Source organism: Scyliorhinus torazame, chromosome 5 (genome assembly GCF_047496885.1).
Source record: "Scyliorhinus torazame isolate Kashiwa2021f chromosome 5, sScyTor2.1, whole genome shotgun sequence".
NCBI lineage: Eukaryota > Metazoa > Chordata > Chondrichthyes > Carcharhiniformes > Scyliorhinidae > Scyliorhinus > Scyliorhinus torazame.
Window position 1 is genome coordinate 173,524,825 of NC_092711.1, and position 24,787 is coordinate 173,549,611.

Here is a 24,787-nt window from a genome sequence, read left to right on the forward strand (position 1 = left end):
CAGAACACCATTAACTGGAACTCTGCAACAATGCAAAGAGAAGTAAATTTCAAATTTCAATACAAATCAGTAAAAAGAAAGTTGTAACATTTGTACGTTTGTACATTTTCCAGCCGCTCAAACACAGTCCACAGTCTTTCTTCCAGTTCCGCTCTTCACGTCTGTCCCAAGCCTTCTGCCCTCACGAACGCCTCAGCCGCCTCCGCTGTCTCAAAATAAAAGTCTTTGGCGTTATATGTTACTCTCAACTTTGCCGGGTACACCACACCAAATCGCACCCCCTTCTTGTACAAAGCCGCCTTCACTCGCCCAAACGCCGCTCGTCTTTTTGCCAACTCCACTGTCCAATCCTGGTAGATCCGAACCGCAGTACCATCCCACAGCACCTCACGCTTCTGCTTCGCCCAGCTTAATACTTTCTCCTTCATGCAAAACTTATGGAAGCAGATAATTACTGCCTTTGGCGGCTCGTTCACTTTGGGCTTCGGCCTTAATGACCGATGAGCTCGGTCTACCTCGTACAGGGTGGGGTTCTCACCCTCCCCCATCAGCTCCGCCAACTTCTTAGCAAAGTATTGCGTGGGCCTTGGGCCCTCTGTCCCTTCGGGCAAGCCCACAATTCTCAAATTGTGCCGCCTTGAGCGGTTTTCCAAGTCTTCCAACTTTGCTCGGAGCCCTCTGTTAACCTCCACCATCCTCCGCAGCTCGTCTCCCATCGAGGGGACCTGGTCGCTGTGTCGTGTCACGGCCTCCTCCACCTCCTTCATCTTCTCGCCCTGCTCTCTCACCTCGGCCAATGCCTTTGCCACCTCCACCCTGATCGGGCCAATTTGCCTCCTCCAACAATGACCTCACCACGACCACCATCTCTTTCCTCAGGATCTCCATGTGCCTCACCAAACGTTTTTCCAGCTCCACCACCATCACCTCGGTCACCTTCTCCACCGTAAATAGTGCGGGCCCGCCTTGCAGTTCGGCTTCCGCCATCCTGTCAACACTTTTCTTTTGCTCGTCTTCTCCTTCGGCGGCGAACCCACGTTTCCTTCTTTCTTTGACGCTGCTTTTCGCGGCTTATTGTTTTTTATCTTCTTTCTTTTCTCCTCTCTCCCCCTTCACTCTCCTGCTCTTCATCAATCTGACATTCTTCTTTTTTGAGAAAAAAAAACTTTTACCAAACTTCCATGAATCTTCTTTCTTTCTCCTCTACATTCACCTGGGACCAGGCTTCAAACCTTCTTCTTCCTAGGTGGGAGCCATCCGACGTGGAGCACCCTCCCTACATGGCGCTCGGGCCTGCCGCCTCGACCTCTTCGTAGCTCCGCCCCCCGCTGCTCCGACCTGCCGGGCCCGGCCCCTCAGCCTCCGCCGCCCGACACCCGCGCGGGGGTTCTTCGCCGGCTTTTAAGCCGGCCCTGCTGGCTGCTCGTGGCGGCCCCAAAGGCCGACGATAGTCAGGGAGTGCGTGGGGTCTCGGGGATTTCCCCGAAATCGCCGCGAATCGCGGCCACCGGCGGGAGCTCTTTTTTTTGCAGCAGCCCTGCTCGCCCACCCCACCGGAAGTCCCTTGCAAGGCTCAACCTAACGCAGCTAAAAGTGGTACATAGAACCCACTTGACCAGAACCTGAATGGACAGGCTCTTCCCGGAGGTGGAGGATAGATGTGAACGGTGCCAAGGAGGCCCGGCCAACCACACCCACATGTTCTGGTCTTGCCCCAGACTTGCAGGGTACTGGACAGCCTTCTTCGAGGCAATGTCCAAAGTGGTGGGGATGAGGGTGGAGCCATGCCCGAAAGTGGCGGTCTTCGGGGTATCAGACCAGCCAGGTCTATTCCTGGGGAGGAGGGCGGACGCCCTTTCCTTTGCCTCCCTGATTGCCCGCCGGAGAATCCTGTTCGGCTGGCGGTCAGCAGCACCACCCAAAGCTGCAGACTGGCTGTCCGACCTATCGGAATCTCTCCAAATGGAGAAAATCAAATTCACTATCCGTGGGTCGGAAGAGGAATTCCACAAAACATGGGAGCCACTCACCCGACTGTACCGAGACCTGTTTGTGGCCAACACATAAATAGATAAATAGCCAGTAGCCAGGGAGAATTAGTCAGGACAAAACAAAAAGAGGAAAGCGAGGGAGGGCCAGGGTGGGGTGGGGTGCAAGGTAAGGGAGCAAAATTCAGCAAGAAAGAATGGGGGGCAGCAGTGAAGAAGGGGGGGAAAGGTGGGAGGGGAGAGTCAGGGAGAGGGGAGCTGGGGGGAGGAGCGGCTGGGGGGAGGGAGGGGGAGCTGGGGGAAGGGGGGGTCAGGGAGAGAACTGGGGAGAGGGGGGGTCAGGGAGAGGGGAGCAGGAGTGGGGAGGGGAGTCAGGGAGAGAGGAGCTGGGGGGAGGGGGGGGGGGCTGGAGGAGGGGTAGGGAGGATTGAATGCTGAGCCAGACGGTGACAGACTGTAAATAGAGAAACCATAAAGAAACCTTTGTGACTGTACAATACATGACAACGAAAGGCAATGTATACAATATTGAAAATGCCAATAAAAAGATTTTTTTTTTAAAAGATGGCAAGGAACAGGCTACAGATGAGTTAAAGAGAAACTATTTGTATCCAGAACATTGTGAACATCCTTTTACTCTGGTTGTCTTTGATCCTCAAGTCATTCTCTGTTTTTTAACCATATTCTGTTTCATTCATAAACTTTTATCAGTAAAAATATTTGATTTTTCTGAACTTTTCATGATTAGATTGATGCACATTAGGGAAAGTGGGTGAGAGGTTGACAGGCTCTTTAACAGAAAGTGAGACCCTCTGTGGTAATTGTCAAAGGAGCCAGAGGGGGAGATGAGATTTTATTTTATTTATTGACACAGCGAGTTGTTCTGATCTGCCTGAAAGCAGATTCAATAGTATCTTTCCAAAGAGTAAATACTTGAAAGGGAAGAATTTGCAGGGCTGTGGGGAAAGGGCAGAGCAGTTGGATGAATGGCAGAGTCCTTTCAAAGAGATAGCAGGGGCACGATGGGCTGAATGGACTCCTCCTGCAGCCTGTGAATCTGAGCCTCCTGCTTTTGTGCAGGTTAAAAGGGACAGATTTCATTGCAGCCTCTTCCTTGTATATGTATTTAAAGAGACGGGTTTCTCTTTAGCTCTGAGTGACCGATATAACAATTGGTTGGAGGCCCATTTCCCAGTCAGTCCTCCAGCACCTTCCTGTCTCTCTATTAGTGCGTCGCCCATGGCAGTTTCCCAACTGGGGCCCAGGACCCGTTATTCTCAGCTAAATTTAGCCCTCAGCTCCATCGCCTGCCTGTCATTGACATGAGCAACAGAGACAGAAAGGTCCCGAGGCTCAAATGGGAAGTCAAAACTTGTGGCTCTAAACCAAGACTTCAACATTTGTCAGTCAAATCCAGGTTATTTATACTGGGTTTTTATTATTAGATTTAGGCACTGGAGGGAAAGGGTGGGGGTTTTAAAGGGTAACTTTCCCTTTCTAACTTTATAATGTTACATCCAACATTCCTCGTCCCAGCACTGAGGAAGTCTGCACTGTCAGAACAGCCTTCTTTCAAATAAGATGTTAAACTGAGGCCCTGTCTGCCCCTCTCAGGTGGGTGTAAAAGTTCCCACAGCCACTATTTTGAAGAAGAGCAGGGGAGTTATCCCCGGTGTCCTGGTCAATATTTATCCCTCAGTCAACATCACTAAAAACAGATCATCTGCTCATTATCATTTGCTGTTTGTGGGATCTTGCTGTGTGTAAATTGGCTGCTGCGTTTCCTGCATTACAACAGTGACGACACTTTAAAAATACTTCATTGGCTGGAAAGCACTTTGGGACGTCCGGTGGTTGTGAAAGGTGCTATACAAATGCAAGTTTTTAAATTGAAGATTTATGTTTTCTGAACTTGTTATTTGGAACTCAATTGATTTCAGCCACCCCCATCATACCATTTAAAAAATTCACTTTGGTTCAGACAAGGCAATTAAGGCAAAGGCAGAATTCTCTTGATATTGAATTTAAAAGGTTTATTCAAAGAAACTTTCAGACATTGCCTTTTACAACTTCATGTGGGTGATCAGTCTGTAGAAGCGTTACCCTCTCTGGCTCCTTTGACAGTCATTTCCTTGGAACTCGGCCTCGGGAACCTTCAGTACGTGGACTCAAAGCCCCCGAGTGTGGAGACCTGGGTTAGTGACATAGCTGGGTTTCTCAGTCTCGAGAAAATAAAGTTCGCCTTAAGAGGGTCAATGTCAGGGTTCACCCCGAGGTGGCAGCCTTTCGTCGACTTTCTCGGGGAAAATTAAAATGTCAGCAGATGCAGTATTCCAGGGGGGGGGGGGGGGGTTGTTGTTGTATGGTTGGGGTGTGTGAAGATTGGGTTGTGGGGGGGGAATGTTTATTTTACCATGTTGATGTCATTGTTTATGTTACTGTTATAAAAATTTTCAAAGACCTTAATAAAATATTATTAAAAGAAAATCTATATTTGAAATGAATGAAATGAAAATCGCTTATTGTCACAAGTAGGCTTCAAATGAAATTACTGTGAAAAGCCCCTAGTCGCCACATTCCAGCGCCTGTTCAGGGAGGCTGGTATGGGAATTGAATCGTGCTGCTGGCCTGCCTTGGTCTGCTTTCAAAGCCAGCGATTTAGCCCTGTGCTAAACCAGCCCCTGTTTGTTGCATTCATGTGAAATGAAAGTCACCTTTGAACATTCTCCCAGTGTCTGCCTGGGTCTCACTCCCACAACTCAAAAAGATATGCAGAGGAGGTCAATTGGCCACGCTAAATTGCCCCTTAATTGGAAAAAACAAATTGGGTACTCTAAATTTATTTTTAAAAATAAATGAATGTCACCAATGGACCAGGGGACCATAGGCTGCTCTCCCCTTTGAGTGAGAGAGCTGACTGGTGGTGATTTACCCTGAGAGTCACCACACCTCAGATGAGGGGCAAGGTTCATGGATAACCTCCGCCGATATGGGAGTTGAATCCATGTTATTGGAGTCACTCCGCATCACAAACCAGCCATCCAGCCAACTGAGCTAACTGGCCCTTGAATATGTAATAATTCCTTAACTATTATCTGTTCACTATCTCCCATTACTTTCCCCGTCCATCTCAGACAGCTTGCCCCTCATAACCTGTTAGTTTACTTCTGTCAGAAGCACTTAGATACATTAAACAAAAGAGCCAGCTAACCACCACAGCCCATCTTCATGGCAACACAGCATGATTTAGGGGATTCCAAACAGAAATGGGAACTATATATCTTTTAACTTACAAAAGCCCTTTCACTCTGTGATTCTTTTATTGTGCAATTTAAAGCCTGGTATTCGCAACAAGTTTTGAATATCATCAACCCACTGGAGGCAAAGTTGTGAAACCGGAGTGTCCAGCAGAAAGAAACCCTCCAACAATCCCCACTGACCAACTGTCAGAATGAACAAAATGCAGTCCTCAAGGTAATTGAGAGCACAAGCAAGAACAGCAGAATCCAATCCCAGCAATCAATTGTGAACTTGTTGGTGTCTCAACAGATGTGATGAAACACAAAATCCCTTCCCACATTGAGAACAGGTGAACAGCCTCTCCCCAGTGTGAACTCGCTGGTGTGTCTGCAGGTTGGATAATTGAATGAATCCCTTCCCACACTGAGAGCAGGTGAACGGCTTCTCTCCAGTGTGAACCCGCTGATGTCTCTGAAGGCTGGATAAAACACTGAATCCCTTCCCACACCGAGAGCAGGTGAATGGCTTCTCCCCAGTATGAACTCTCAGATGTGTTTCCAGGTTGGACAACTGAGTAAATCCCTTCCCACACTGAGAGCAGTTGAATGGCATCTCCCCAGTGTGAACTCTCTGGTGTGCCTGCAGGTTGGATGAACAACTGAATCCCTTCCCACACTGAGAGCAGGAAAATGGCTTCTCCCCAGTGTGAACTCGCTGGTGTGTCTGTAGCGGGAATAGCTGAGTGAATCCCTTCCCACACTGAGAGCAGGTGAACGGCTTCTCCCCAGTGTGAACTGCCTGATGTCTGTGCAGGGTGGAGGAATCACTGAATCCCCTCCCACACTGGGAGCATGTGAACGGCCTCTCCCCAGTGTGAAATCGCTGGTGTGTCCGCAGATGGGATAACTGAGTGAATGACTTCCCACACTGAGAGCAGGTGAATGGCCTCTCCCCAGTGTGAATGCGCCGATGAGCCTCTAGTGCAGAAGGGGCTCCGTATCCCTTCCCACAATCTCCACATTTCCACGGTCTGTCCATATTTTGAATCTTTGTGTCTCGCCGGGTTTGACAATCAGCTGAAGCCTTGACAACACAGAACCCACATGTATGGTCTCTCCCCCCTGTGAATGGCGTGATATTCTTTCAGACTGTGTAACTGATTCAGGCTCTTTCCACAGTCAGTGCTCTGGAACACTCTCACTCAGGTGTGTGTGTCTCGGTACTTTTCCAGTCACACTGATGTTTAAAATATTTTGAAGCCTACAGAACGGGCAAACATTTCTCCTTCCAGATTCAAAGACCGATGGTATTCAGGTCCAGAGGAATCGAGTGACTGTCAGATCGAGACTTGACGCTTGCAATTTTTGTCTGTGATTCCTCCTCTTCTAATATCCTGTAAAAACAATTTACAAAAAATATCACTGTCAGTACAGGATAGAAATTCAGAACAGACAATTCTAGTTTCTCTGGAACGTTCTTTCTTTCCCCAAATGCTGTAAATCTCCATCCCACACACCCTCCCTCCATTCTCACTCTGCTATATCTGATCTTAACCCTTCCAAATCTCCTAAAGGTGCAGATTCAGGCTGATTGACAGATCCATGATCATCACTTCCTGTCAGAACACAGATCATAACAAATAGAAGCTGCATTCAGCCATTCAGTCCATAGAACCTGCTCAACCATTAAATGAGCTAATTGGCCGATCTACCTCAGCACCATTTTCTCACACTATCCCCCATCGATATGTTCAATATCGAGAAACCTGTCAATCTCAGTCTGAAAATACTTGATGACTGAGGTTCCACAGTCCTCTGGGGTAGAGAATTCCAGATCTTCGCCACATCCTCGAGTGAAGAAATTCCTCCTCATCTCAGCTTTCTCTCCATTTTCCGACTTGTTGCCCATAACATCTTTTGGTTGTGGGGGTGAGATCCACGCAGACGCAGGGAGAATGTGCAAACTCAACACGGACAGTGACCCGGGGCCTGGATCGAAGTCGGGTCCTCGGTGCCGTGAAGCAGCAGAGATTAACCATGCTGCCCACTGCCTTAAATGTTAGCCATCTCCTGGGGAAGCCAGCTCTTTAATTTAGGAAAGAGACCATCATTTTAGCCAGACAAATAAATGTGTCAAGCTGAGGGAGCAAAGGATGTCAATGTCTTTAAGCCATGATGTGGAGATGCTACCCAAAGATGTGCAGGGTAGGTGGATTGGCCATGCCAAATTGCCTTTTAATTGGAAAAAAGGAATTGGGTATTCTAAATTTACTTTTAGAAAGAAAAAAATTAAAATCAGGCAGAGATATGTCTAATGTTTTTATATGGTACATATTTAATATAATATTTATGGTTCTGTAATTAAGTACATTTATTATTGTTTCTAGTTGTGTAATAATGTATGCAGTTACGTTATATATTTCCAGTCTTCTCTTCCCTCAGAGGGTTAGTAGTCTCTGGATTTCTCTTCCACAGGGACCAGTGGGATCTGAGGGTCATTGAAAATATTCAAGGATGAGTTAGCTATGGACTGAATGGCTGAATGCAGCATCTATTTGTTATGATCTGTGTTCTGACAGGAAGTGATGATCATGGGTCTGTCATGAGCACAGTAAGATGCCTTACAACACCAGGTTAAAGTCCAACAGGTTTGTTTCGAATCACTAGCTTTTGGAGCACAGCTCCTTCCTCAGGTGAATGGAAGGGGCTGAAGATGGAGCAGTGCTGCGAAAGCTAGTGATTCGAAGCAAACCTGTTGGATTTTTACATGGTGTTGTAAGACTTCTCAATGTCTTTAAGAGAGAGAGACCTGGGCCAAGCTTTCCAGAGTCTGCACCCTCCCTGGATTCACTTTCTTTCCCTTCAGTTGCTGCAAGTCATCAATTGAAGGTCAGAATGAGAAAAGAAATGGAAAGGGGAAGAAAAGAAAATGTTTTACTCACAGATGTGGGAGACAGGAGGACGTTTCAGGCTGTGTGAAGCCCAATCTCCTTTCACACAAAGCCCGCGCTGATTGGAGGACCAGCGTCCTTCCGGTCCTAACTCTATCCATTGGCCAACACCTCACAGGAAGGTCAGGGGCTGGGCTTTCCCTCGCACATGCGCAGCCTCTCCTCTCTCTTGGACATGCGCAGTCCCGTGCCGGGGGGGGGTGGAATCACCCAGCGGCTTCTCGCTCTCGCCGGAGCCGTCAGCCGGTTGTCTGGAAATCTTGTCTGGAGGAGAAGGAACTATGAGTGGGGCGGAGCTGCTATGTCCGCGCGCCGGGCCTGCGCACTGGAACCCTGAGACGTCACCACGGATTCACGTGCGTGAGCAGTAAATTTGTGACCAATAGGAAGAGTTGGTGAACCGGAAGAACTCTCTTCCACCATCCAATCAGCTCCCCCGTTGTCTGAATGCGGAAGCTGAACAATGAGCAACACTGGGGCTTCACAAAGACGGTAACTTCCTCCTGTCTAACATCTGTGAGTAAAACACTTTCTTTTCTCTCCCCTTGCAGCAACTGAGGGGAAAGGAAGTGAATCCAAGGAGGGTGCAGACTTTGGAAAGGTTGGCCCAGGTCTCTCTCTCTCCCTCTCTCTCTTAAAGACATTGACATCCTTTCCTCCCTCAGCTTGACACATTAACTTGTCTGGCTAAAAGGATGGTCTATTTCCTTATGTTTACAATTAAAGGGCTAGTTTCTCCAGGAGATGGCTGACATTTAAGGAGATAGTGAATTAATATAGCACAGAGACAGTCTCGTGTAGTTATATGGTACAGATTATATGGTACAGGAGAGGATGCAGAGGAAATTCATAAGCATGTTGCCTGGGCGTTTCAGCGATGAAGAGAGCCTGGTTGGGAGTTTCCTGGGAGCAGAGGAGGCTGGGGATATGTGATATGGGTGGCACGGTAGAACAGTGGTTAGCACTGTTGCTTCACAACACCAGGATCCCAGGTTCGATTCCTAGCTTGGGTCACTGTCTGTGCGGAGTCTGGACATTCTCCCCGTGTCTGCGTGGGTTTCCTCCGGGTGCTCCGGTTTCCCCCCACAATCCAAAGATGTGCAGGTTAGGTGGATTGGCCATGATAAATTGCCCTTAAGTGCCCAAAATTGCCCTTAGTGTGGGTAGGGTTACTGGGTTATGGGGATAGGGTGGAGGTGTTGACCTTGGGTAGGGTGCTCTTTCCAAGAGGTGCTCCTTCCAAGGGCCGGTGCAGATTCAATGGGCCGAATGGCCTCCCTTCTGCACTGTAGATTCAAGCACCGCCCAGCTCACTACAAAAAAATCAATCCGGGAATACACCCTATACACATGCAAGAAGAAGGATTATTTTCTCTCTCTCTGCCGGGTTCACGAACCTTCACGGATACACCAACCCGATCCTTTCCATGAACCCCCCCAACTCTTTCATCATTCTCAACCTTCCCATCGACTTGGGGCTCGATCTCCACAATCTCACCTCCATTACGCAATTAAAATCCACTCCCATGATCAGCTGGTGAGAATCCAGGTCCGGAATCGCTCCCAGTAACCTCTTTACAAAACCAATATCATCCCAATTGGGCGCAGACACCAACACCACCGCCGTCCCCTCTCACGCCCCACTCATTATCACAAACCTCCCAGGTCCAACACCTCTCTGGCCCCCGTAAACCCTGTTCTCTTGCTCAACAAAATGGCCACCCCCTTGACTTCCAATCAAGTGAAACACTTGACCCATTCATCCCTTCCTCAGTCTCGTGGGGCTGGTTTAGCACACTGGGCTAAATCGCTGGCTTTTAAAGAAGACCAAGGCAGGCCAGCAGCACGGTTCAATTCCTGTACCAGCCTCCCCGAACAGGCGCCGGAATGTGGCGACTAGGGGCTTTTCACAGTAACTTTATTTGATGCCTACTTGTGACAATAAGCGATTTTCATTTTCAACTGACATTTCACCCTGAGATGCATCTTCTGCAAGAAAATCACCTCCGCTCCCAAACTCTTCAGGTGTGGAAACATACAGGACCTCTTGACCCACCCATGTAGTCGGCGGACGTTCCCTGTCACGATTCTCACCAAAGGCTTACGCCTCCACCCCCCTCTAGTGTCCGCCAACATCACCATTGGGTTACCACCCCCTCCCCCATCCCCACATTGAACCGGGCCCACCCAAGATGGCCCCCCCACCTTGCCCATGACCAAACCCATCCTCCATACCTCCCACGTCGCCGTGCCCCCACCACCACCCCCCCCTGCCTCACTACACTTCCATTCACTGGCATTACCTGCTAACATGGCAACTCCCACCCGAAGGCCCCAAGCCCAGCCTCCATACAACCTACATTGACCTTTCGTAGAAACGTGACCATGTGCAACAAGCACCGGACTACAGTAAAGACTGAAAATACCAACACGTCCAGAAAAAATACCCAAAACACAACAAAAGTCGGGGGAGGGGGGGGGTAATCGCTCCACTTCCAACTTTCACGGACAGAACTCCTCCACTCAAGAGTCACCTTTCAGCTCTCCCCCAGCTTATGTTCCTTGATAAAGTCATTTACCTCCTCCGGCGGCCCAAAATAATATTCCCGGTTCCCACAGGTCACCCAAAGTCTGGCCGGGTACAGCACCCCGAATCGGGTACAGCACTGCCTTGGCCTTGTTGAACCCCGCCCGCCTCCTGGCCAGCTCCCCTCCAATGTCCTGATATATCCTGATTCGGTTTGCCTCCCATTCACAGTCCTGCCGTGCCCTGGCCCACCGCAGGATCTTTTCTTTGTCCTGGAACTTCTACATCCGCACGATCACTGCCCACGGCCGCTCCCCCACTCTCAGCTTCTGTCTCAGGGACCAATGGGCCTGATCCACCTCTGGGGCCTTGTCCAACACCTTCTCCTCCACCAATGATGCCAGCATCCTGGCGATCTAGTTCGTAGCACTCATTCCCTCCACTCCCTCTGACAGACCCACAATCCACAGATTTTGCCACCTGGACCTGTTCTCCTGCTCCTCCGCCCTCGGCAGCAGTGACTTACACAACTCCCTCGGGATCGCCACCTCCACCTCCAACAGCACAATACGGTCACTCTGATCGGTCTCCACCTTCTCCACTTCCCGGATCATCACCCCCTGCATCTCGAGGCACTTTCTCACCGTTCCAGGGTCCCGCGAAGTGGTGCCACTGCCCCCTCAATCGCCTCGACCAGTCGCTCTGCATTCCCTCTGCTGCCCAATCTCCTCTTTAATGAAGCCCATCAGTTGCTCCATCTGCAGTTTGCCCGTTGTCAATGACCCCCCCCCCCCCCTCCCCCCACCCCCTTCTTTGTAATTGGAACAGCGCCAAGAGTCTCCCCAACTCTTTCACCAGCTCTTTACCTGTCTTCAGCCGGGTCTGATAGCCCATAAACATGCCCATCCAGGGGAGAACCTCTTGCCCTGCACTCTCGCTCCACATTACCACTGAATGTACCCGGAACTCAGGCAAAAAGGGACAAAACCAACACCTTCGAGCAGGAACCGCCCTGTGTGCGCCCACTCGCTCCGTGGCTGAGCCGCCCTGTGTGCGCCCACTCACTCCGTGGCTGAGCCGCCCTGTGTGCGCCCACTCACTCCGTGGCTGAGCCGCCCTGTGTGCGCCCACTCACTCCGTGGCTGAGCCGCCCTGTGTGCGCCCACTCACTCCCTGGCTGGGCCGCCCTGTGTGCGCCCACTCACTCCGTGGCTGAGCCGCCCTGTGTGCGCCCACTCACTCCGTGGCTGAGCCGCCCTGTGTGCGCCCACTCACTCCGTGGCTGAGCCGCCCTGTGTGCGCCCACTCACTCCGTGGCTGAGCCGCCCTGTGTGCGCCCACTCACTCCGTGGCTGAGCCGCCCTGTGTGCGCCCACTCGCTCCGTGGCTGAGCCGCCCTGTGTGCGCCCACTCACTCCGTGGCTGAGCCGCCCTGTGTGCGCCCACTCGCTCCGTGGCTGAGCCGCCCTGTGTGCGCCCACTCACTCCGTGGCTGAGCCGCCCTGTGTGCGCCCACTCACTCCGTGGCTGAGCCGCCCTGTGTGCGCCCACTCACTCCGTGGCTGAGCCACCCTGTGTGCGCCCACTCACTCCGTGGCTGAGCCGTCCTGTGTGCGCCCACTCACTCCGTGGCTGAGCCGCCCTGTGTGCGCCCACTCACTCCGTGGCTGAGCCACCCTGTGTGCGCCCACTCACTCCGTGGCTGAGCCGCCCTGTGTGCGCCCACTCACTCCGTGGCTGAGCCGCCCTGTGTGCGCCCACTCACTCTGTGGCTGAGCCGCCCTGTGTGCGCCCACTCACTCCGTGGCTGAGCCGTCCTGTGTGCGCCCACTCACTCCGTGGCTGAGCCGCCCTGTGTGCGCCCACTCACTCCGTGGCTGAGCCGCCCTGTGTGCGCCCACTCACTCCGTGGCTGAGCCGCCCTGTGTGCGCCCACTCACTCCGTGGCTGAGCCGCCCTGTGTGCGCCCACTGGCTCCATGGCTGAGCGCCCTGTGTGCGCCCACTCACTCCATGGCTGAGCCGCCCTGTGTGCGCCCACTCACTCGGTGGCTGAGCCGCCCTGTGTGCGCCCACTCGCTCCGTGGCTGAGCTGCCCTGTGTGCGCCCACTCACTCCGTGGCTGAGCCGCCCTGTGTGCGCCCACTCACTCCGTGGCTGAGCCGCCCTGTGTGCGCCCACTCACTCCGTGGCTGAGCCGCCCTGTGTGCGCCCACTCACTCCGTGGCTGAGCCGCCCTGTGTGCGCCCACTGGCTCCATGGCTGAGCCGCCCTGTGTGCGCCCACTGGCTCCGTGGCTGAGCCGCCCTGTGTGCGCCCACTCACTCGGTGGCTGAGCCGCCCTGTGTGCGCCCACTCACTCCGTGACTGAGCCGCCCTGTGTGCGCCCACTCACTCCGTGACTGAGCCGCCCTGTGTGCGCCCACTCGCTCCGTGGCTGAGCCGCCCTGTGTGCGCCCACTCGCTCCGTGGCTGAGCCGCCCTGTGTGCGCCCACTCACTCCGTGGCTGAGCCGCCCTGTGTGCGCCCACTCACTCCATGGCTGAGCTGCCCTGTGTGCGCCCACTCACTCCGTGGCTGAGCCGCCCTGTGTGCGCCCACTCACTCCGTGGCTGAGCCGCCCTGTGTGCGCCCACTCACTCCGTGGCTGAGCCGCCCTGTGTGCGCCCACTCACTCCGTGGCTGAGCCACCCTGTGTGCGCCCACTCACTCCGTGGCTGAGCCGCCCTGTGTGCGCCCACTCACTCCGTGGCTGAGCCGCCCTGTGTGCGCCCACTCACTCCGTGGCTGCTACTGGAAGTCCATGATGTGCCCTTTCTAATTTGAAACGCCCAGGCTTCACATCCAGCTTGAGAAAACATGGCAGCCGGTCCTCGAAGAACCTAACGGGAGCCTCACCCTCCACACCTTCTGGCAGGCCGACGACTCGGATGTTATTTCTCTGACCCTCGGTTCTCCAGGAGTCCCCCATGTCACTCGGCCGGTTTTCCAAGGATTGAATTGTTGCCTTCGCCAAGGAGGCATCTTGCTCAACATTCAGGATTCTCTCCTCTGGATCATCGAGCCTCTTCATGGTGTTTTGCAGCTCGGCCTCATGAGCTCACAGATATTGAGTCAGCTCACTCAGCCTCTGGTCAACAACACGGAGAATGTCGGCAGTCATCATTTTCACCGCCTCTGAGAGAGTCCCGGAGAGCGCGGGGTCGAGAGACCTCCTGAGGGTCAGGCCGCCATGTTGAAAAGGCGGCTCCAGCCCCGCTGAATCCGCCTGTGCTCTTTTATCAACGGATTTCTTGATGTTTTTCAGCATAATCTTACCAAACCTAATCCGAAGCGTTCGAGGGACATGACAACAAATATTAATTCAGGATGAGGTAGATGAGTGCCGGGCAATCGGGATAAATGACGGATTCTCGGCGAGTGGAACCAGAACCTGCGGAAAGCAGCTATTCCCGCGCCCGCTTCACGACAGATTTCTGATTGACGAGATGGTCGAGGATTGTGGGGAACCGGCAGGAAAATGGAGAGAAAGCTGAGATGAGGAGGGATTTCTTCACTCGAGGATGTGGTGCTGCTTCGGAATTCTTCGAATCCCTACAGTGCAGTAGGAGGCCATTAGGCCCATCGAGCCTGCACGGATCCATATTCCACCCTATCCCTGCAACCCCATAAACTAATCTGCACATCCCTGGACACGAAGTGGCAATTTAGCCAGCCAATCCACTTACCCCGTACATCTAGGAGAACCCGGCGGAAACCCACGCAGACACGGGGAGAACGTACAAACTCCACACAGACATTGACCCAAGGCTGGAATTTAACCCGGGACCCTGGCATTGTGAGGCAGCAGTACTAACTACTGTGCTACCATTCTGCCGTAATTCTCTACCCCAGAGGGCTGTGGAGCCTCAGTCATCACGTATTTTCCAGACAGAGATTGATAGGTTTCTAGATATTGAAGATAGCGAGGGATATGGCGAATAGTGTGGAAAATGGTGCTGAGGTAGGTCGGCAATGAGCTCATTGAATGGTTGAGCAGACTCGATGGGCCGAATGGCCGACTGCAGCTCCTATTTGTTATGATCTCTGTGTCCAGGACAGGAAGCAGTGAGCAGGGATGTCAATCAGCCTGAATCAGCACCTTCAGGAGAATTGGGAGGGGGAATATTAGATACAGTGAATGGAGGGAGAGTGTGTGGGACGGAGATTTACAGCTTTTGGGGAATGAGAGAGGAAAGAATGTTCCAGAGAAACTAGAATTGTCTGTTTATGAATTTCTATCCTGTACTGACAGGGATAACTCCTTTTTCAGGAGATTAGAAGAGGAGGAATTACAGACCGAAGTCGCAAATGTCACATCTGGGATCTGTCAGAGTCATTTGATTCCTTGGGACCTGAATATCATCAGCCTTTGAATCTAGAAGGAGAAATGTTTGCCGGATCTGTCAGCTTCAAAGATTTTAAACGTCGGTGTGACTGGAAAAGCACCGAGACACACACACCCGAGTGGGTTCCAGAGCACTGACTGTGGAAAGAGTTTGAACCAGTTACACAGCCTGAAAAAGCGTCACACCATTCACAGCGGGGTGAGACCGTACACGTGTTCTGTGTGTGGACGAGGCTTCAACTATTGTCCAACCTGGAGAGACACGAGGAGACCCAAAATTTGGAGAAACCATGGAAATGTGGGGATTGTGGGAAGGGATACAGTTTCCCATCAAGGCTCGAAGCTCATCGATGCATTCACACTGGGGAGAGGCCGTTCACCTGCTCTGTGTGTGCGCAGGGATTCGTTCAGTTATCTAACCTGAAGTCACATCAGCAAATTCACACTGGGGAGAAGCCATCCACCTGCCCTCAGTGTGGGAAGGGATTCACTCAGTTATCCAGCCTGCGGAAACACCAACGAATTCACACTGGGGAGAAGCCGTTCACCTGCTCTCAGTGTGGGAAGGGATTTGGAGATTCGTCCAACCTGCGGGCACACCAGCGAGTTCACTTGGGGGAGAAGCCGTTCACCTGCTCAGAGTGTGGGAAGGGATTCTGTGTTTCATCACAGCTGCTGAGACACCAACGAGTTCACACTGGGGAGAGGCCATTCACCTGCTCTCTGTGTGGGAAGGGATTCACTCGGTCATCCTATCTGTTGAAACACCAAGGAGTTCACACGTGATGACAGGGGTTGGATTCTGCTGTTATTGCTGCTGTTAATCACATCCAGGACCGAACCATGTTCATTCTGACAGCGAGTGAAGTTAGAGGGTTTCTTTCTGCTGGATTGGCCCGTTTCACTGGGTTTGTTTCCACTCGGCTGATGCTCTTTGAGCCTGGGAGAGAACATATCCACTGAAATGATCCACAAGTGGATAGAGGTAAAAGGGTTAAATGAGAACTGATTAAGAATAATTAACTATAATCATATTAAGCATATTAGGGGCTGGTTTTGCACAGGGCTAAGTAGCTGCCTTTTAAAGCAGACCAAAGCAGCACGATTCAATTCCCACAACAGCCACCCCGAACAGGCGCCGGAATGTGACGACTAGGGGCTTTTCACAGTAACTTCATTTGAAGCCTACCAGTGACAATAAGCGATTTTCATTTCATTTCAGCATTACTTGAGTGCAACAATAGCTGGGAATCCACTAAGGGTTAATCCAGATCATACATTTTAATTTCTTAGGTTTCACATCTGCAAGGTCAGTGATGTCAACTAACTAAAAGGCCCCATTGTATCGTAAGAACTGGTGCTGCTATCCTAAGAACGAGTAGTCCGGTTTCTGTGGTAACAGCCAGTCTAGGGTGATAATGTCTTAATCAAAACTGTGTTTTTCAATTAATGTTAGATGCAGGTGTGGATAATTTGGAAACTTGGCAAGCGATGGAATGGAAAATTTGCACCAGTACATTTAAATACAATATCTCTTAAATTGAGGGACAGGCATTTTGGCCGAATTGAGTAATTATAAATTAGTTAAAGCCAATCGAGTAATTATAAATTAGTTAAAGCCAATCAGAAGTAAAAAGGTGAGACATTAAGATAACAATATCCTTAAAAATCACAAACCGGGATGGAAAAACGCATCCTGGGATCACCCCATCTATATTTCTGAAACCTATTTCCTTTGCTGCTTGCTTTTACCACTCACCGTCTTTATTTTGCTTAAATTACTTAGTTATTTCATCCTGTGTATTATGATTTGAAGAATTACTACGATCTGTAATTGAATGAAAACTCACGACTGTATTCGCTAAAGACAATCAATCTGACTAGCTTGCTGCAGGGCTAGTTGAAAACTTTCTAAATTTTGTATTGAAAACATGTTTACCAGTGGCACAAGCTGACAAATAAAGTCCAAGTGGACTTTGCCAAAAAGCACAGACTTGACCTCTGTTATTTGGGAACTGAGAAGGGATAACGGATATCCAGGATTCCGAATAGACACACAGATCCATCAGTCAGGGATTGGTTAGAGTGTGGGTGAGATTAAATGTCAAAAATATCCTGGAACAAAAGGCAAAGGGAGAGGTAATGGTTGTAGTAAAGAATCAAAGCATTGGTCCAGAGTAAGTGTTAATGGCAGAATAAAGGACAACTCTGTCTGGAAGCAAAAAACATGAAAACAAGATGCAGACTGGAACTCGGCAAAAAAACAAATCAAAATGGAGGAGAGAGTTCAGGGTGTGAAGTTGTTGAACTCAGTGTTGAGTTGAGAAGGCTGTAAAGTGCCTCATGAGAAGATGAAGGGCTGTTGGTCCAGCTTGTGTTGGGCTTCTCCGGAACATTGCAGCAGGCCGAGGACAGAAATGTGAGTCTGGGGGACTTCAGTGACGTATTTAGGAGAGGGGGACACTCAAGTTCTAAATATAGATTTTCAGGTACAACAGACGCTTACGGGAACTTCCAAACCCAACAACCTGATTGGTGAAGATACAAACCCACTGAAAATGCCCAGGGAGGGGAAAAACAAGAAAGGTGCGATTACTCTTCAGATTCTGAGGTGTCGCAGGGCTCGGCAAGTAACAAGGTGGCAAGGGCGGGCTCTCCCTCTCCCCTGCCGACTATATCGTCAGCCATCGGCAACGGCGACCGCATTGTGGTGGCCGGATTAGAGAAACATCACCAAAGCTTGGCGGTGGAATTAAAGAAATCGGTCGAGGAGGCCCCGGCTCATAGTTCTGCAAAATGGGAAAATCTGAGTAAAATCCTGGAAACACGTGGTGCCACCGAGAAAAGCTGGGAACAGCCTCTCCGACCACACTGATCGGATCATAACAGCCTCTCCGACCATACTGACCAGATCATAACAGCCTCTCCGACCATACTGATCGGAGCGTAACAGCCTCTCCGACCATACTGATCGGATCGTAACAGCCTCTCCGACCATACTGCCTGGATCGTAACAGCCTCTCCGACCATACTGATCGGATCGTAACAGCCTCTCCGACCATACTGATCGGATCGTAACAGCCTCTCCGACCATACTGATCGGATCGTAACAGCCTCTCCGACCATACTGATCGGATCGTAACAGCCTCTCCGACCATACTGATCGGATCGTAACAGCCTCTCCGACCATACTGACCGGATCGTAACAGCCACTCCGACCATACTGACCGGATCGTAACAGCCTCTCCGACCATACTGATCGGATCGTAACAGCCTCTCCGACCATACTGATCGGATCGTAACAGCCTCTCCGACCATACTGATCGGATCGTAACAGCCTCTCCGACCATACTGACCGGATCGTAACAGCCTCTCCGACCATACTGATCGGATCGTAACAGCCTCTCCGACCATACTGCCTGGATCGTAACAGCCTCTCCGACCATACTGATCGGACCACATCAATAGAAACCAGCCTGACCTACAAAATTCTAACAGAATTAGACAGGATAGATTCAGAAAGAATGTTCTCGATGGTGAGGGAGTCCAGAACTGGGGGTCATAATTGGAGGATAAGCCGTAAACCTTTTAGGGCTGAGGTGGGGGGAAATTTCCTCACCCAGAGAGTGGGGAATCTTTGCAATTCACTGTCACAGAAAATAGTTGAGGCCAAAACTTTGTGTAATTTCAAAAGGAATTAGACAGCTCTTGGGGTAAAGGGATCAATGGATATGGAGGGAAGGCTCAGGTTATTCATAAAATCATAGAATTTATAGTGCAGAAGGAGGCCATTTGGCCCATCGAGTCTGCACCGGCCCTTGGAAAGAGCACCCCACTTAAGCCCACACCTCCAACCTATCCCCATAACCTCACCTAACCCACCCTCTATCCTCTCTGGCAGACCCACTATTCTGACCTTTTGCCGCCTGGACCTGTTTTCCTGGTCCTCCACTTTCCCTCTTAGGCTCCCTTGGGCTGTCACCAACCTTCTCACCTCAGTTTCCAGAGCTCCAATCCTGTCGCTCTGGTCCGAGGGAGCTTTCTCCAATTCCAGGATTGTTTTCCCCTGGGCCTCCACCTTCCTTCCCAGGCCTTCGATGGTTCGCTGCATTGTGTTTGTCGTCTCCGACATCACCTCCTTCATCATTGTGTGGAACTCCGTCCTGAACGCCTCCTTCATGGCTTTTAGCTCCCTTTTCAGCACCATTCTCCATTTGTCCCCCCCGCGTGTGTGTGGGGAGGGGGGTAGGGTGTTCAGTTCTCCGGTTTTTTAAACCGGAATTCCCGATAAATTGCCTCTGTTGGATTTGTTTGGGTGGAGAGCCACCTGATGTGCGTTCGCCACCACCAGACGTCTTACCCTTATTGAACTTGATAATCAGCCATGATCATAATGAATGGTTGAGCAGGCTCGAAGGGCTGAATGGCCAACGCCTGCTTCTATTTTCTATGTATGTTACTGTGTATTCAGCCCACCCAAAGTATGTCTCCCATCAAGAAGGCCAATCTGGAAAAATCCTCCCACTCAGGATGTCAACGCAAATTCCACCTGGGCAAATGAATGGGAATCATTGGATTTGCAAACAAGTACCTGGTCTCAAACCCAACCCAACAGCTGCCTGCTTTCAACCTTCCCAGGAAAGAGTGTCCACACTTAACAGGTTCAGAACCGGCCAGGGCCCCTGCTTGACCAACCTCCACAGACGGGGCATTAGTACCAGCCCCCTATGCACACATCATACAAGATGGTCCAATCCGCATACTCAGTGGAGGCCTATCCGCACTCAACACAGCAGGACCGGAAGAAACTGCTTGGCTTGGGGACTTTCCATTCGCCAAATAAAATACTGGACCAAAGCTCCTTGTGATGAAGACAATTCCTTCAGATTGATCATCATCACCTTCAGCCTCAGAATTCACTCTGCCATGTGTCACGTTGATGACCCTGGTTTTCCACTTTGGGCAGTTCATCTCATAATGATATTTTCAGTCGGACCTGAAACTCCTGTTAATTGTTCCCCAGTCATTCCTGGGGTTCATTCACCTATTAATGCTGTTCCAATTCTGTCTTTTGTTGTGATATCTGGATCTGCAAAAGATGTTTTCACCCTCCTTCACAATCTGTCCAAGTCCAACTGTGCATCATAGACATCCAATAGATCATCTTTCTTGTAAACCTCATCAACAAAACCCTCATGGAAAATCCAAACTTTAATCAGGATCCAACCAATGGGAGCCCAGCTCCCAGAATACTTTGCTTCTGATTTTCCTTTTGTTAGGAAGTGAGAATGCCGAGGCCAGACCTTGTTTCCTCCTTGGTGGGGACGTAACCCGTGTCCACATCTCCACTTCATTCTTCCACTGGTCGTATGGCTCAGACTCCAAGAACAGCAGCGGGTAATCAGACCCTGACAATTTCCACTTGCTTCAGTTATTTCTCACAAAAACTACTGGGATTGTAAGATTCTGTCTGAAATGTTATTTTCCAACCTTCACCATCCGGCAGGCATTCTGTGTTCCCATGTTATAATCCTGAGAGCTTTATGGTGAAGGAAGAAATTGGAGCCAATCTGTACTTGGTATAGATTTATTCACAGAGTGAAACATTACAGGTAGATACCTCCTGACCCCACTCCACTCCATGTCTGTAAGTGTTTCTTGTTACAGAAAGGAGGGGAATTAATTTAAACAGCCCTGATTTCTCCTCTCACGACTGGTCTGTAAACAGAATGGAGGTTTTGATTCCTGATCTCCCCCTTTATAAATGGTGGCGTATTTTTCTTCACCTTTCAGTTTGGTGTGGGCTCGAACCTCCATTAATAATCCAGTCTTAGGGTGGACTAAATCTCTATTTGGTGTGGATTTGTTCACAGAGTGAAATGTTCCATTTATACACCACCTGTCACCACCTGATGTCAGTCAGCGTCTCTTTCTGCTCCTTTAAAACAAACAAGAACATTGACTGGGCAGTGAAACAAAAAACAAATTACCAAAGTAAAGTTATAAAACTTGAAACTAAAATGTTATCTTGTGAGTCAATGATGCAGCCCAACCCCCGCAGTGCCCACTGGGCATGAAGAATGGCTCTTTATATTTGCTCAAGTAACCATCCAATCAATACTGTGGATACTGAAACCCAACAGATACAATTAACACCACAGTCAGAGCATCTAAAATGTCTCTGATCAGTGTGACTGCCCCGGTGTCTCAGCAGCTCAGATGAACAAATAAATCCCTTCCCACACACAGAACAGGTGAACGGCCTATCTCCACTGTGAACTCGCTGGTGTATCTGCAGGTGGGATGACTGAGTGAATCCCTTCCCACACGCAGAGCAAGTAAAAGGCCGCTCCCCGGTGTGAATTCGCTGATGTGTCTGCAGGGGGTAAGACTGAGCGAATCCCTTCCCACACTCAGAGCAGGTGAATGGCCTCTCCCCGGTGTGAACTCGCTGGTGTCTCTGCAGAGTGGATGAATCAATGACTGTTTTCCCACACATGGAGCATGTGAAAGGCCTCTCCCCACTGTGAACCCGCTGGTGTGACAGCAGGTTGGATAACTGAGGGAATCCCCACACGCAGAGCAAATAAAAGGCCGCTTGCCATTGTGAATTCGCTGATGTGTCTGCAGGTGGGATGACTGAGCGAATCCCTTCCCACACTCAGAGCAGGAGAACGGCTTTTCCCTGGTGTGAATTCGCTGATGTTTCTTTAGAGTGGATGAATCAATGAATCCCTTCGCACACCGAGAGCAGATGTATGACCTCTCTCCAGTGTGAATTCTCTGATGTAACTTCAGGTTGGATGACTTGGTGAATCCTTTCCCACACTCAAAGCAGGTGAACGGCCTCTCCCGGGTGTGAGTTCGCTGGTGTAACTGAAGGTTAAATAACCGAGCGAATCCCTTCCCACACTCAGGGCAGGTGAACGGCCTCTCCCCAGTGTGGCTGCGTCGATGAATTTCCAGCTCGGACGGGGCTTTGTATCCCTTCCCACAGTTCCCACATTTCCATGGTTTCTCCATTCGGCAGGTGTTTACGTGACTCGCCAGGTTTGGCAATCAGTAGACAGCTTGGCTCACACACACAGAACACGTATGGTCTCTCCCTGCTATGAATGGTGTGATGTTTTTTCAGGCTGTTAAGTTATTTCCACAGTCAGTTAACTGGAACACTCTCACTTTGGTGTGTGTCTCAGTGCTCTTTCAGTCACACTGATGATTAAAATCTTTTGAAGTAGTCAAAACAAGCATTTCTCCCTCGAGACTCAAAGGCCAATGATATTCAGGCTCTGTGAATCTGAATGTCTTTGGCAGATTTCATAGAATTTACAGTGCAGAAGGAGGCCATTCGGCCCATCGAGTCTGCACCGGCTCTTGGAAAGAGCACCCTACCCAAGGTCAACACCGCCACCCTATCCCCATAACCCAGTAACCTCACCCAACACTAAGGGCAATTTTGGACACTAAGGGCAATTTATCAGGCCAATCCAACTAACCCGCACATCTTTGGACTGTGGGAGGAAACCGGAGCACCCGGAGGAAACCCACGCACACACGGGGAGGATGTGCAGACTCCGCACAGACAGTGACCCAAGCCAGAATCGAACCTGGGACCCTGGAGCTGTGAAGCAATTGTGCTATCCACAAGGCTACCGTGCTACCAGATGCTGACATGATGTCTGGTTTGAGATTTCTGTCTGTAAATCCTCCTCTTGAAACATCCTGTAAAAGGAGATTCCAAAATTCATTACTCAGTACAGGATAGAAATTCAGAAAAGACAATTCTGTTTTTTATGGAATATTATTTTCCATCTTGTTTCCCCCAAAACTGTAATTTCCATTCCACAGACACTCCCTCCATTCTAGCCAGACAAATAAATGTGTCAAGCTGTTGGAGCAAAGAATGTCAATGTCTTTAAGAGAGAGACGTGGGCCAAGCTTTCCAGAGTCTGCGCCCTCCCTGGATTCACTTCCTTTCCCTTCAGTTGCTGCAAGTGACCAATTGAAGGTGAGAATGAGAAAAGAAATGGAAAGGGGAGAAAAGAAAGTGTTTTACTCACAGATGTTGGAGACACAGGAGGAGGTTTCAGTCTGTGTGAAGCTCAATCTTCAGTCACACAAAGCCCGCGCGCTGATTGGCTGGAGGACGAGAGTCCTTCCGGTTCCACAACTCTTTCCAATGGTCTAAACCTCAGAAGGAAGGTCAGGAGGCGGCCTCTCCCATGCACATACGCAACTTCCCCTCTTCCTTGGCACATGCGCATTCCTGGGCCAGGGGGAGATCACCGAGCTGCTTCTCGCTCTGGCTGGAGCCGTCAGCCGGTTTCTTGGAAACCTTTGTCTCGAGGAGGTACGGGGTGAAAACTGGTGGGGGTGGGGCTCCGTGTCCGCGTGCCGAGTCTGCGCACTGAGACCCCAAAACGTCACTGTTGAACAGAGTGATTCTGGGGCTGGTTTAGCATAGGGCTAATTTGCTGGCTTTGAAAGCAGAACAAGGCAGGCCAGCAGCACGGTTCAATTCCCATACCAGCCTCCCGAACAGGCGCCGGAATGTGGCGACTAGGGGCTTTTCACAGTAACTTCATTGAAGCCTACTTGTGACAAGTGATTATTATTATTGGCTGATTCAGGGGTTCTCGTGACGTCACAAAGCGGACGTTGAGGTGAAACTTCCTCCTGTCTCCAACATCTGTGAGTAAAACACTTTCTTTTCTCCCCCTTTCCATTTCTTTTCTCATTCTCACCTTCAATTGGTCACTTGCAGCAACTGAAGGGAAAGGAAATGAATCCAGGGAGGGTGCAGATTCTGGAAAGCTTGGCCCAGGTCTCTCGCTCTCTCTTAAAGACATTGACATCCTTTGCTCCCTCAGCTTGATACATTTATTTGTCTGGCTAAAAGGATGGTCTCTTTCCCAATGTTCACAATTAAAGGCTGGTTTCCCCAGGAGATGGCTGACATTTAAGGGACAGTAAATTAATATGAGACAGATATGTCTAGTATTTTTAAATGGTACAGATTAGATAATTATGGTTCTGTAATAAAATACATTGATTATTATTTATGGTTGTGTAATATTGAACTGTCCCTATTTCTATATTTCCAGTTATCTCTTCCCTCAGAGGGTTGTTAGTCTCTGGCTTTCTCTTCCACAGGGACCAGTGGAGTCTGGGAGTCACTGAATATGTTCAAGGATGAGTTGGATGGACTTTTAATATTTATTTAGTTCTGTTTTTAAAACTTTTTTAAATAATGAATGCAGCAACAGACTAACAGAAATATTGATGGAAAATGGGTATAGTGTAGAACAACTGATATTGCCGCATAAATACAAGCAACACATTGAGAATTAATTTGTAGCAGGATATTTTTTGGACTAGAGCTGCTCTGTGAAATGCCAGATCAATTGAACAACCAGTTAACAGGTTAACATAGTGAGTGGGGAAAGAGGGTAAGATTATATAAAAACAGAAGGGTAATAATGCACACCCCAAAATATTACAAAACAGACGAACAGCATAGTCAAATTAAAATAACAGAGATGACGCAGAATCTCTGGAGTGCAGAAGGAGGCCATTCGCTTCATCAAGTCTGCACTGACCCTCAGAAAAAGCACTCACCGAGACAGACTCCCCACCCTATTCCCATAATCCAGTGCATTGATCATCGTCAACCCACCTAACCTAACATCTTTGGAC

At 49.9% G+C, this 24,787-nt stretch overlaps 3 long non-coding RNA genes across 3 annotated transcripts; 1 reads left to right on the forward strand and 2 right to left on the reverse strand.

The window, feature by feature from the left end:
* Positions 1–5,289: 5,289 nt before the first annotated feature.
* Positions 5,290–8,326, reverse strand: LOC140422369 (uncharacterized). The gene is made up of 2 exons (XR_011947416.1): positions 8,170–8,326; positions 5,290–6,621 (listed from the first exon to the last, which is right to left on the reverse strand). It is a non-coding gene; the product is annotated as an uncharacterized lncRNA (long non-coding RNA).
* Positions 8,327–8,398: 72 nt separating this feature from the next.
* Positions 8,399–17,077, forward strand: LOC140422353 (uncharacterized). Its single transcript, XR_011947399.1, has 2 exons — positions 8,399–8,670; positions 15,017–17,077. It is a non-coding gene; the product is annotated as an uncharacterized lncRNA (long non-coding RNA).
* Positions 17,078–20,662: 3,585 nt separating this feature from the next.
* LOC140422360 (uncharacterized) lies at positions 20,663–23,727 on the reverse strand. The gene is made up of 2 exons (XR_011947408.1): positions 23,152–23,727; positions 20,663–21,029 (listed from the first exon to the last, which is right to left on the reverse strand). It is a non-coding gene; the product is annotated as an uncharacterized lncRNA (long non-coding RNA).
* Between the last annotated feature and the right edge of the window lie 1,060 nt (positions 23,728–24,787).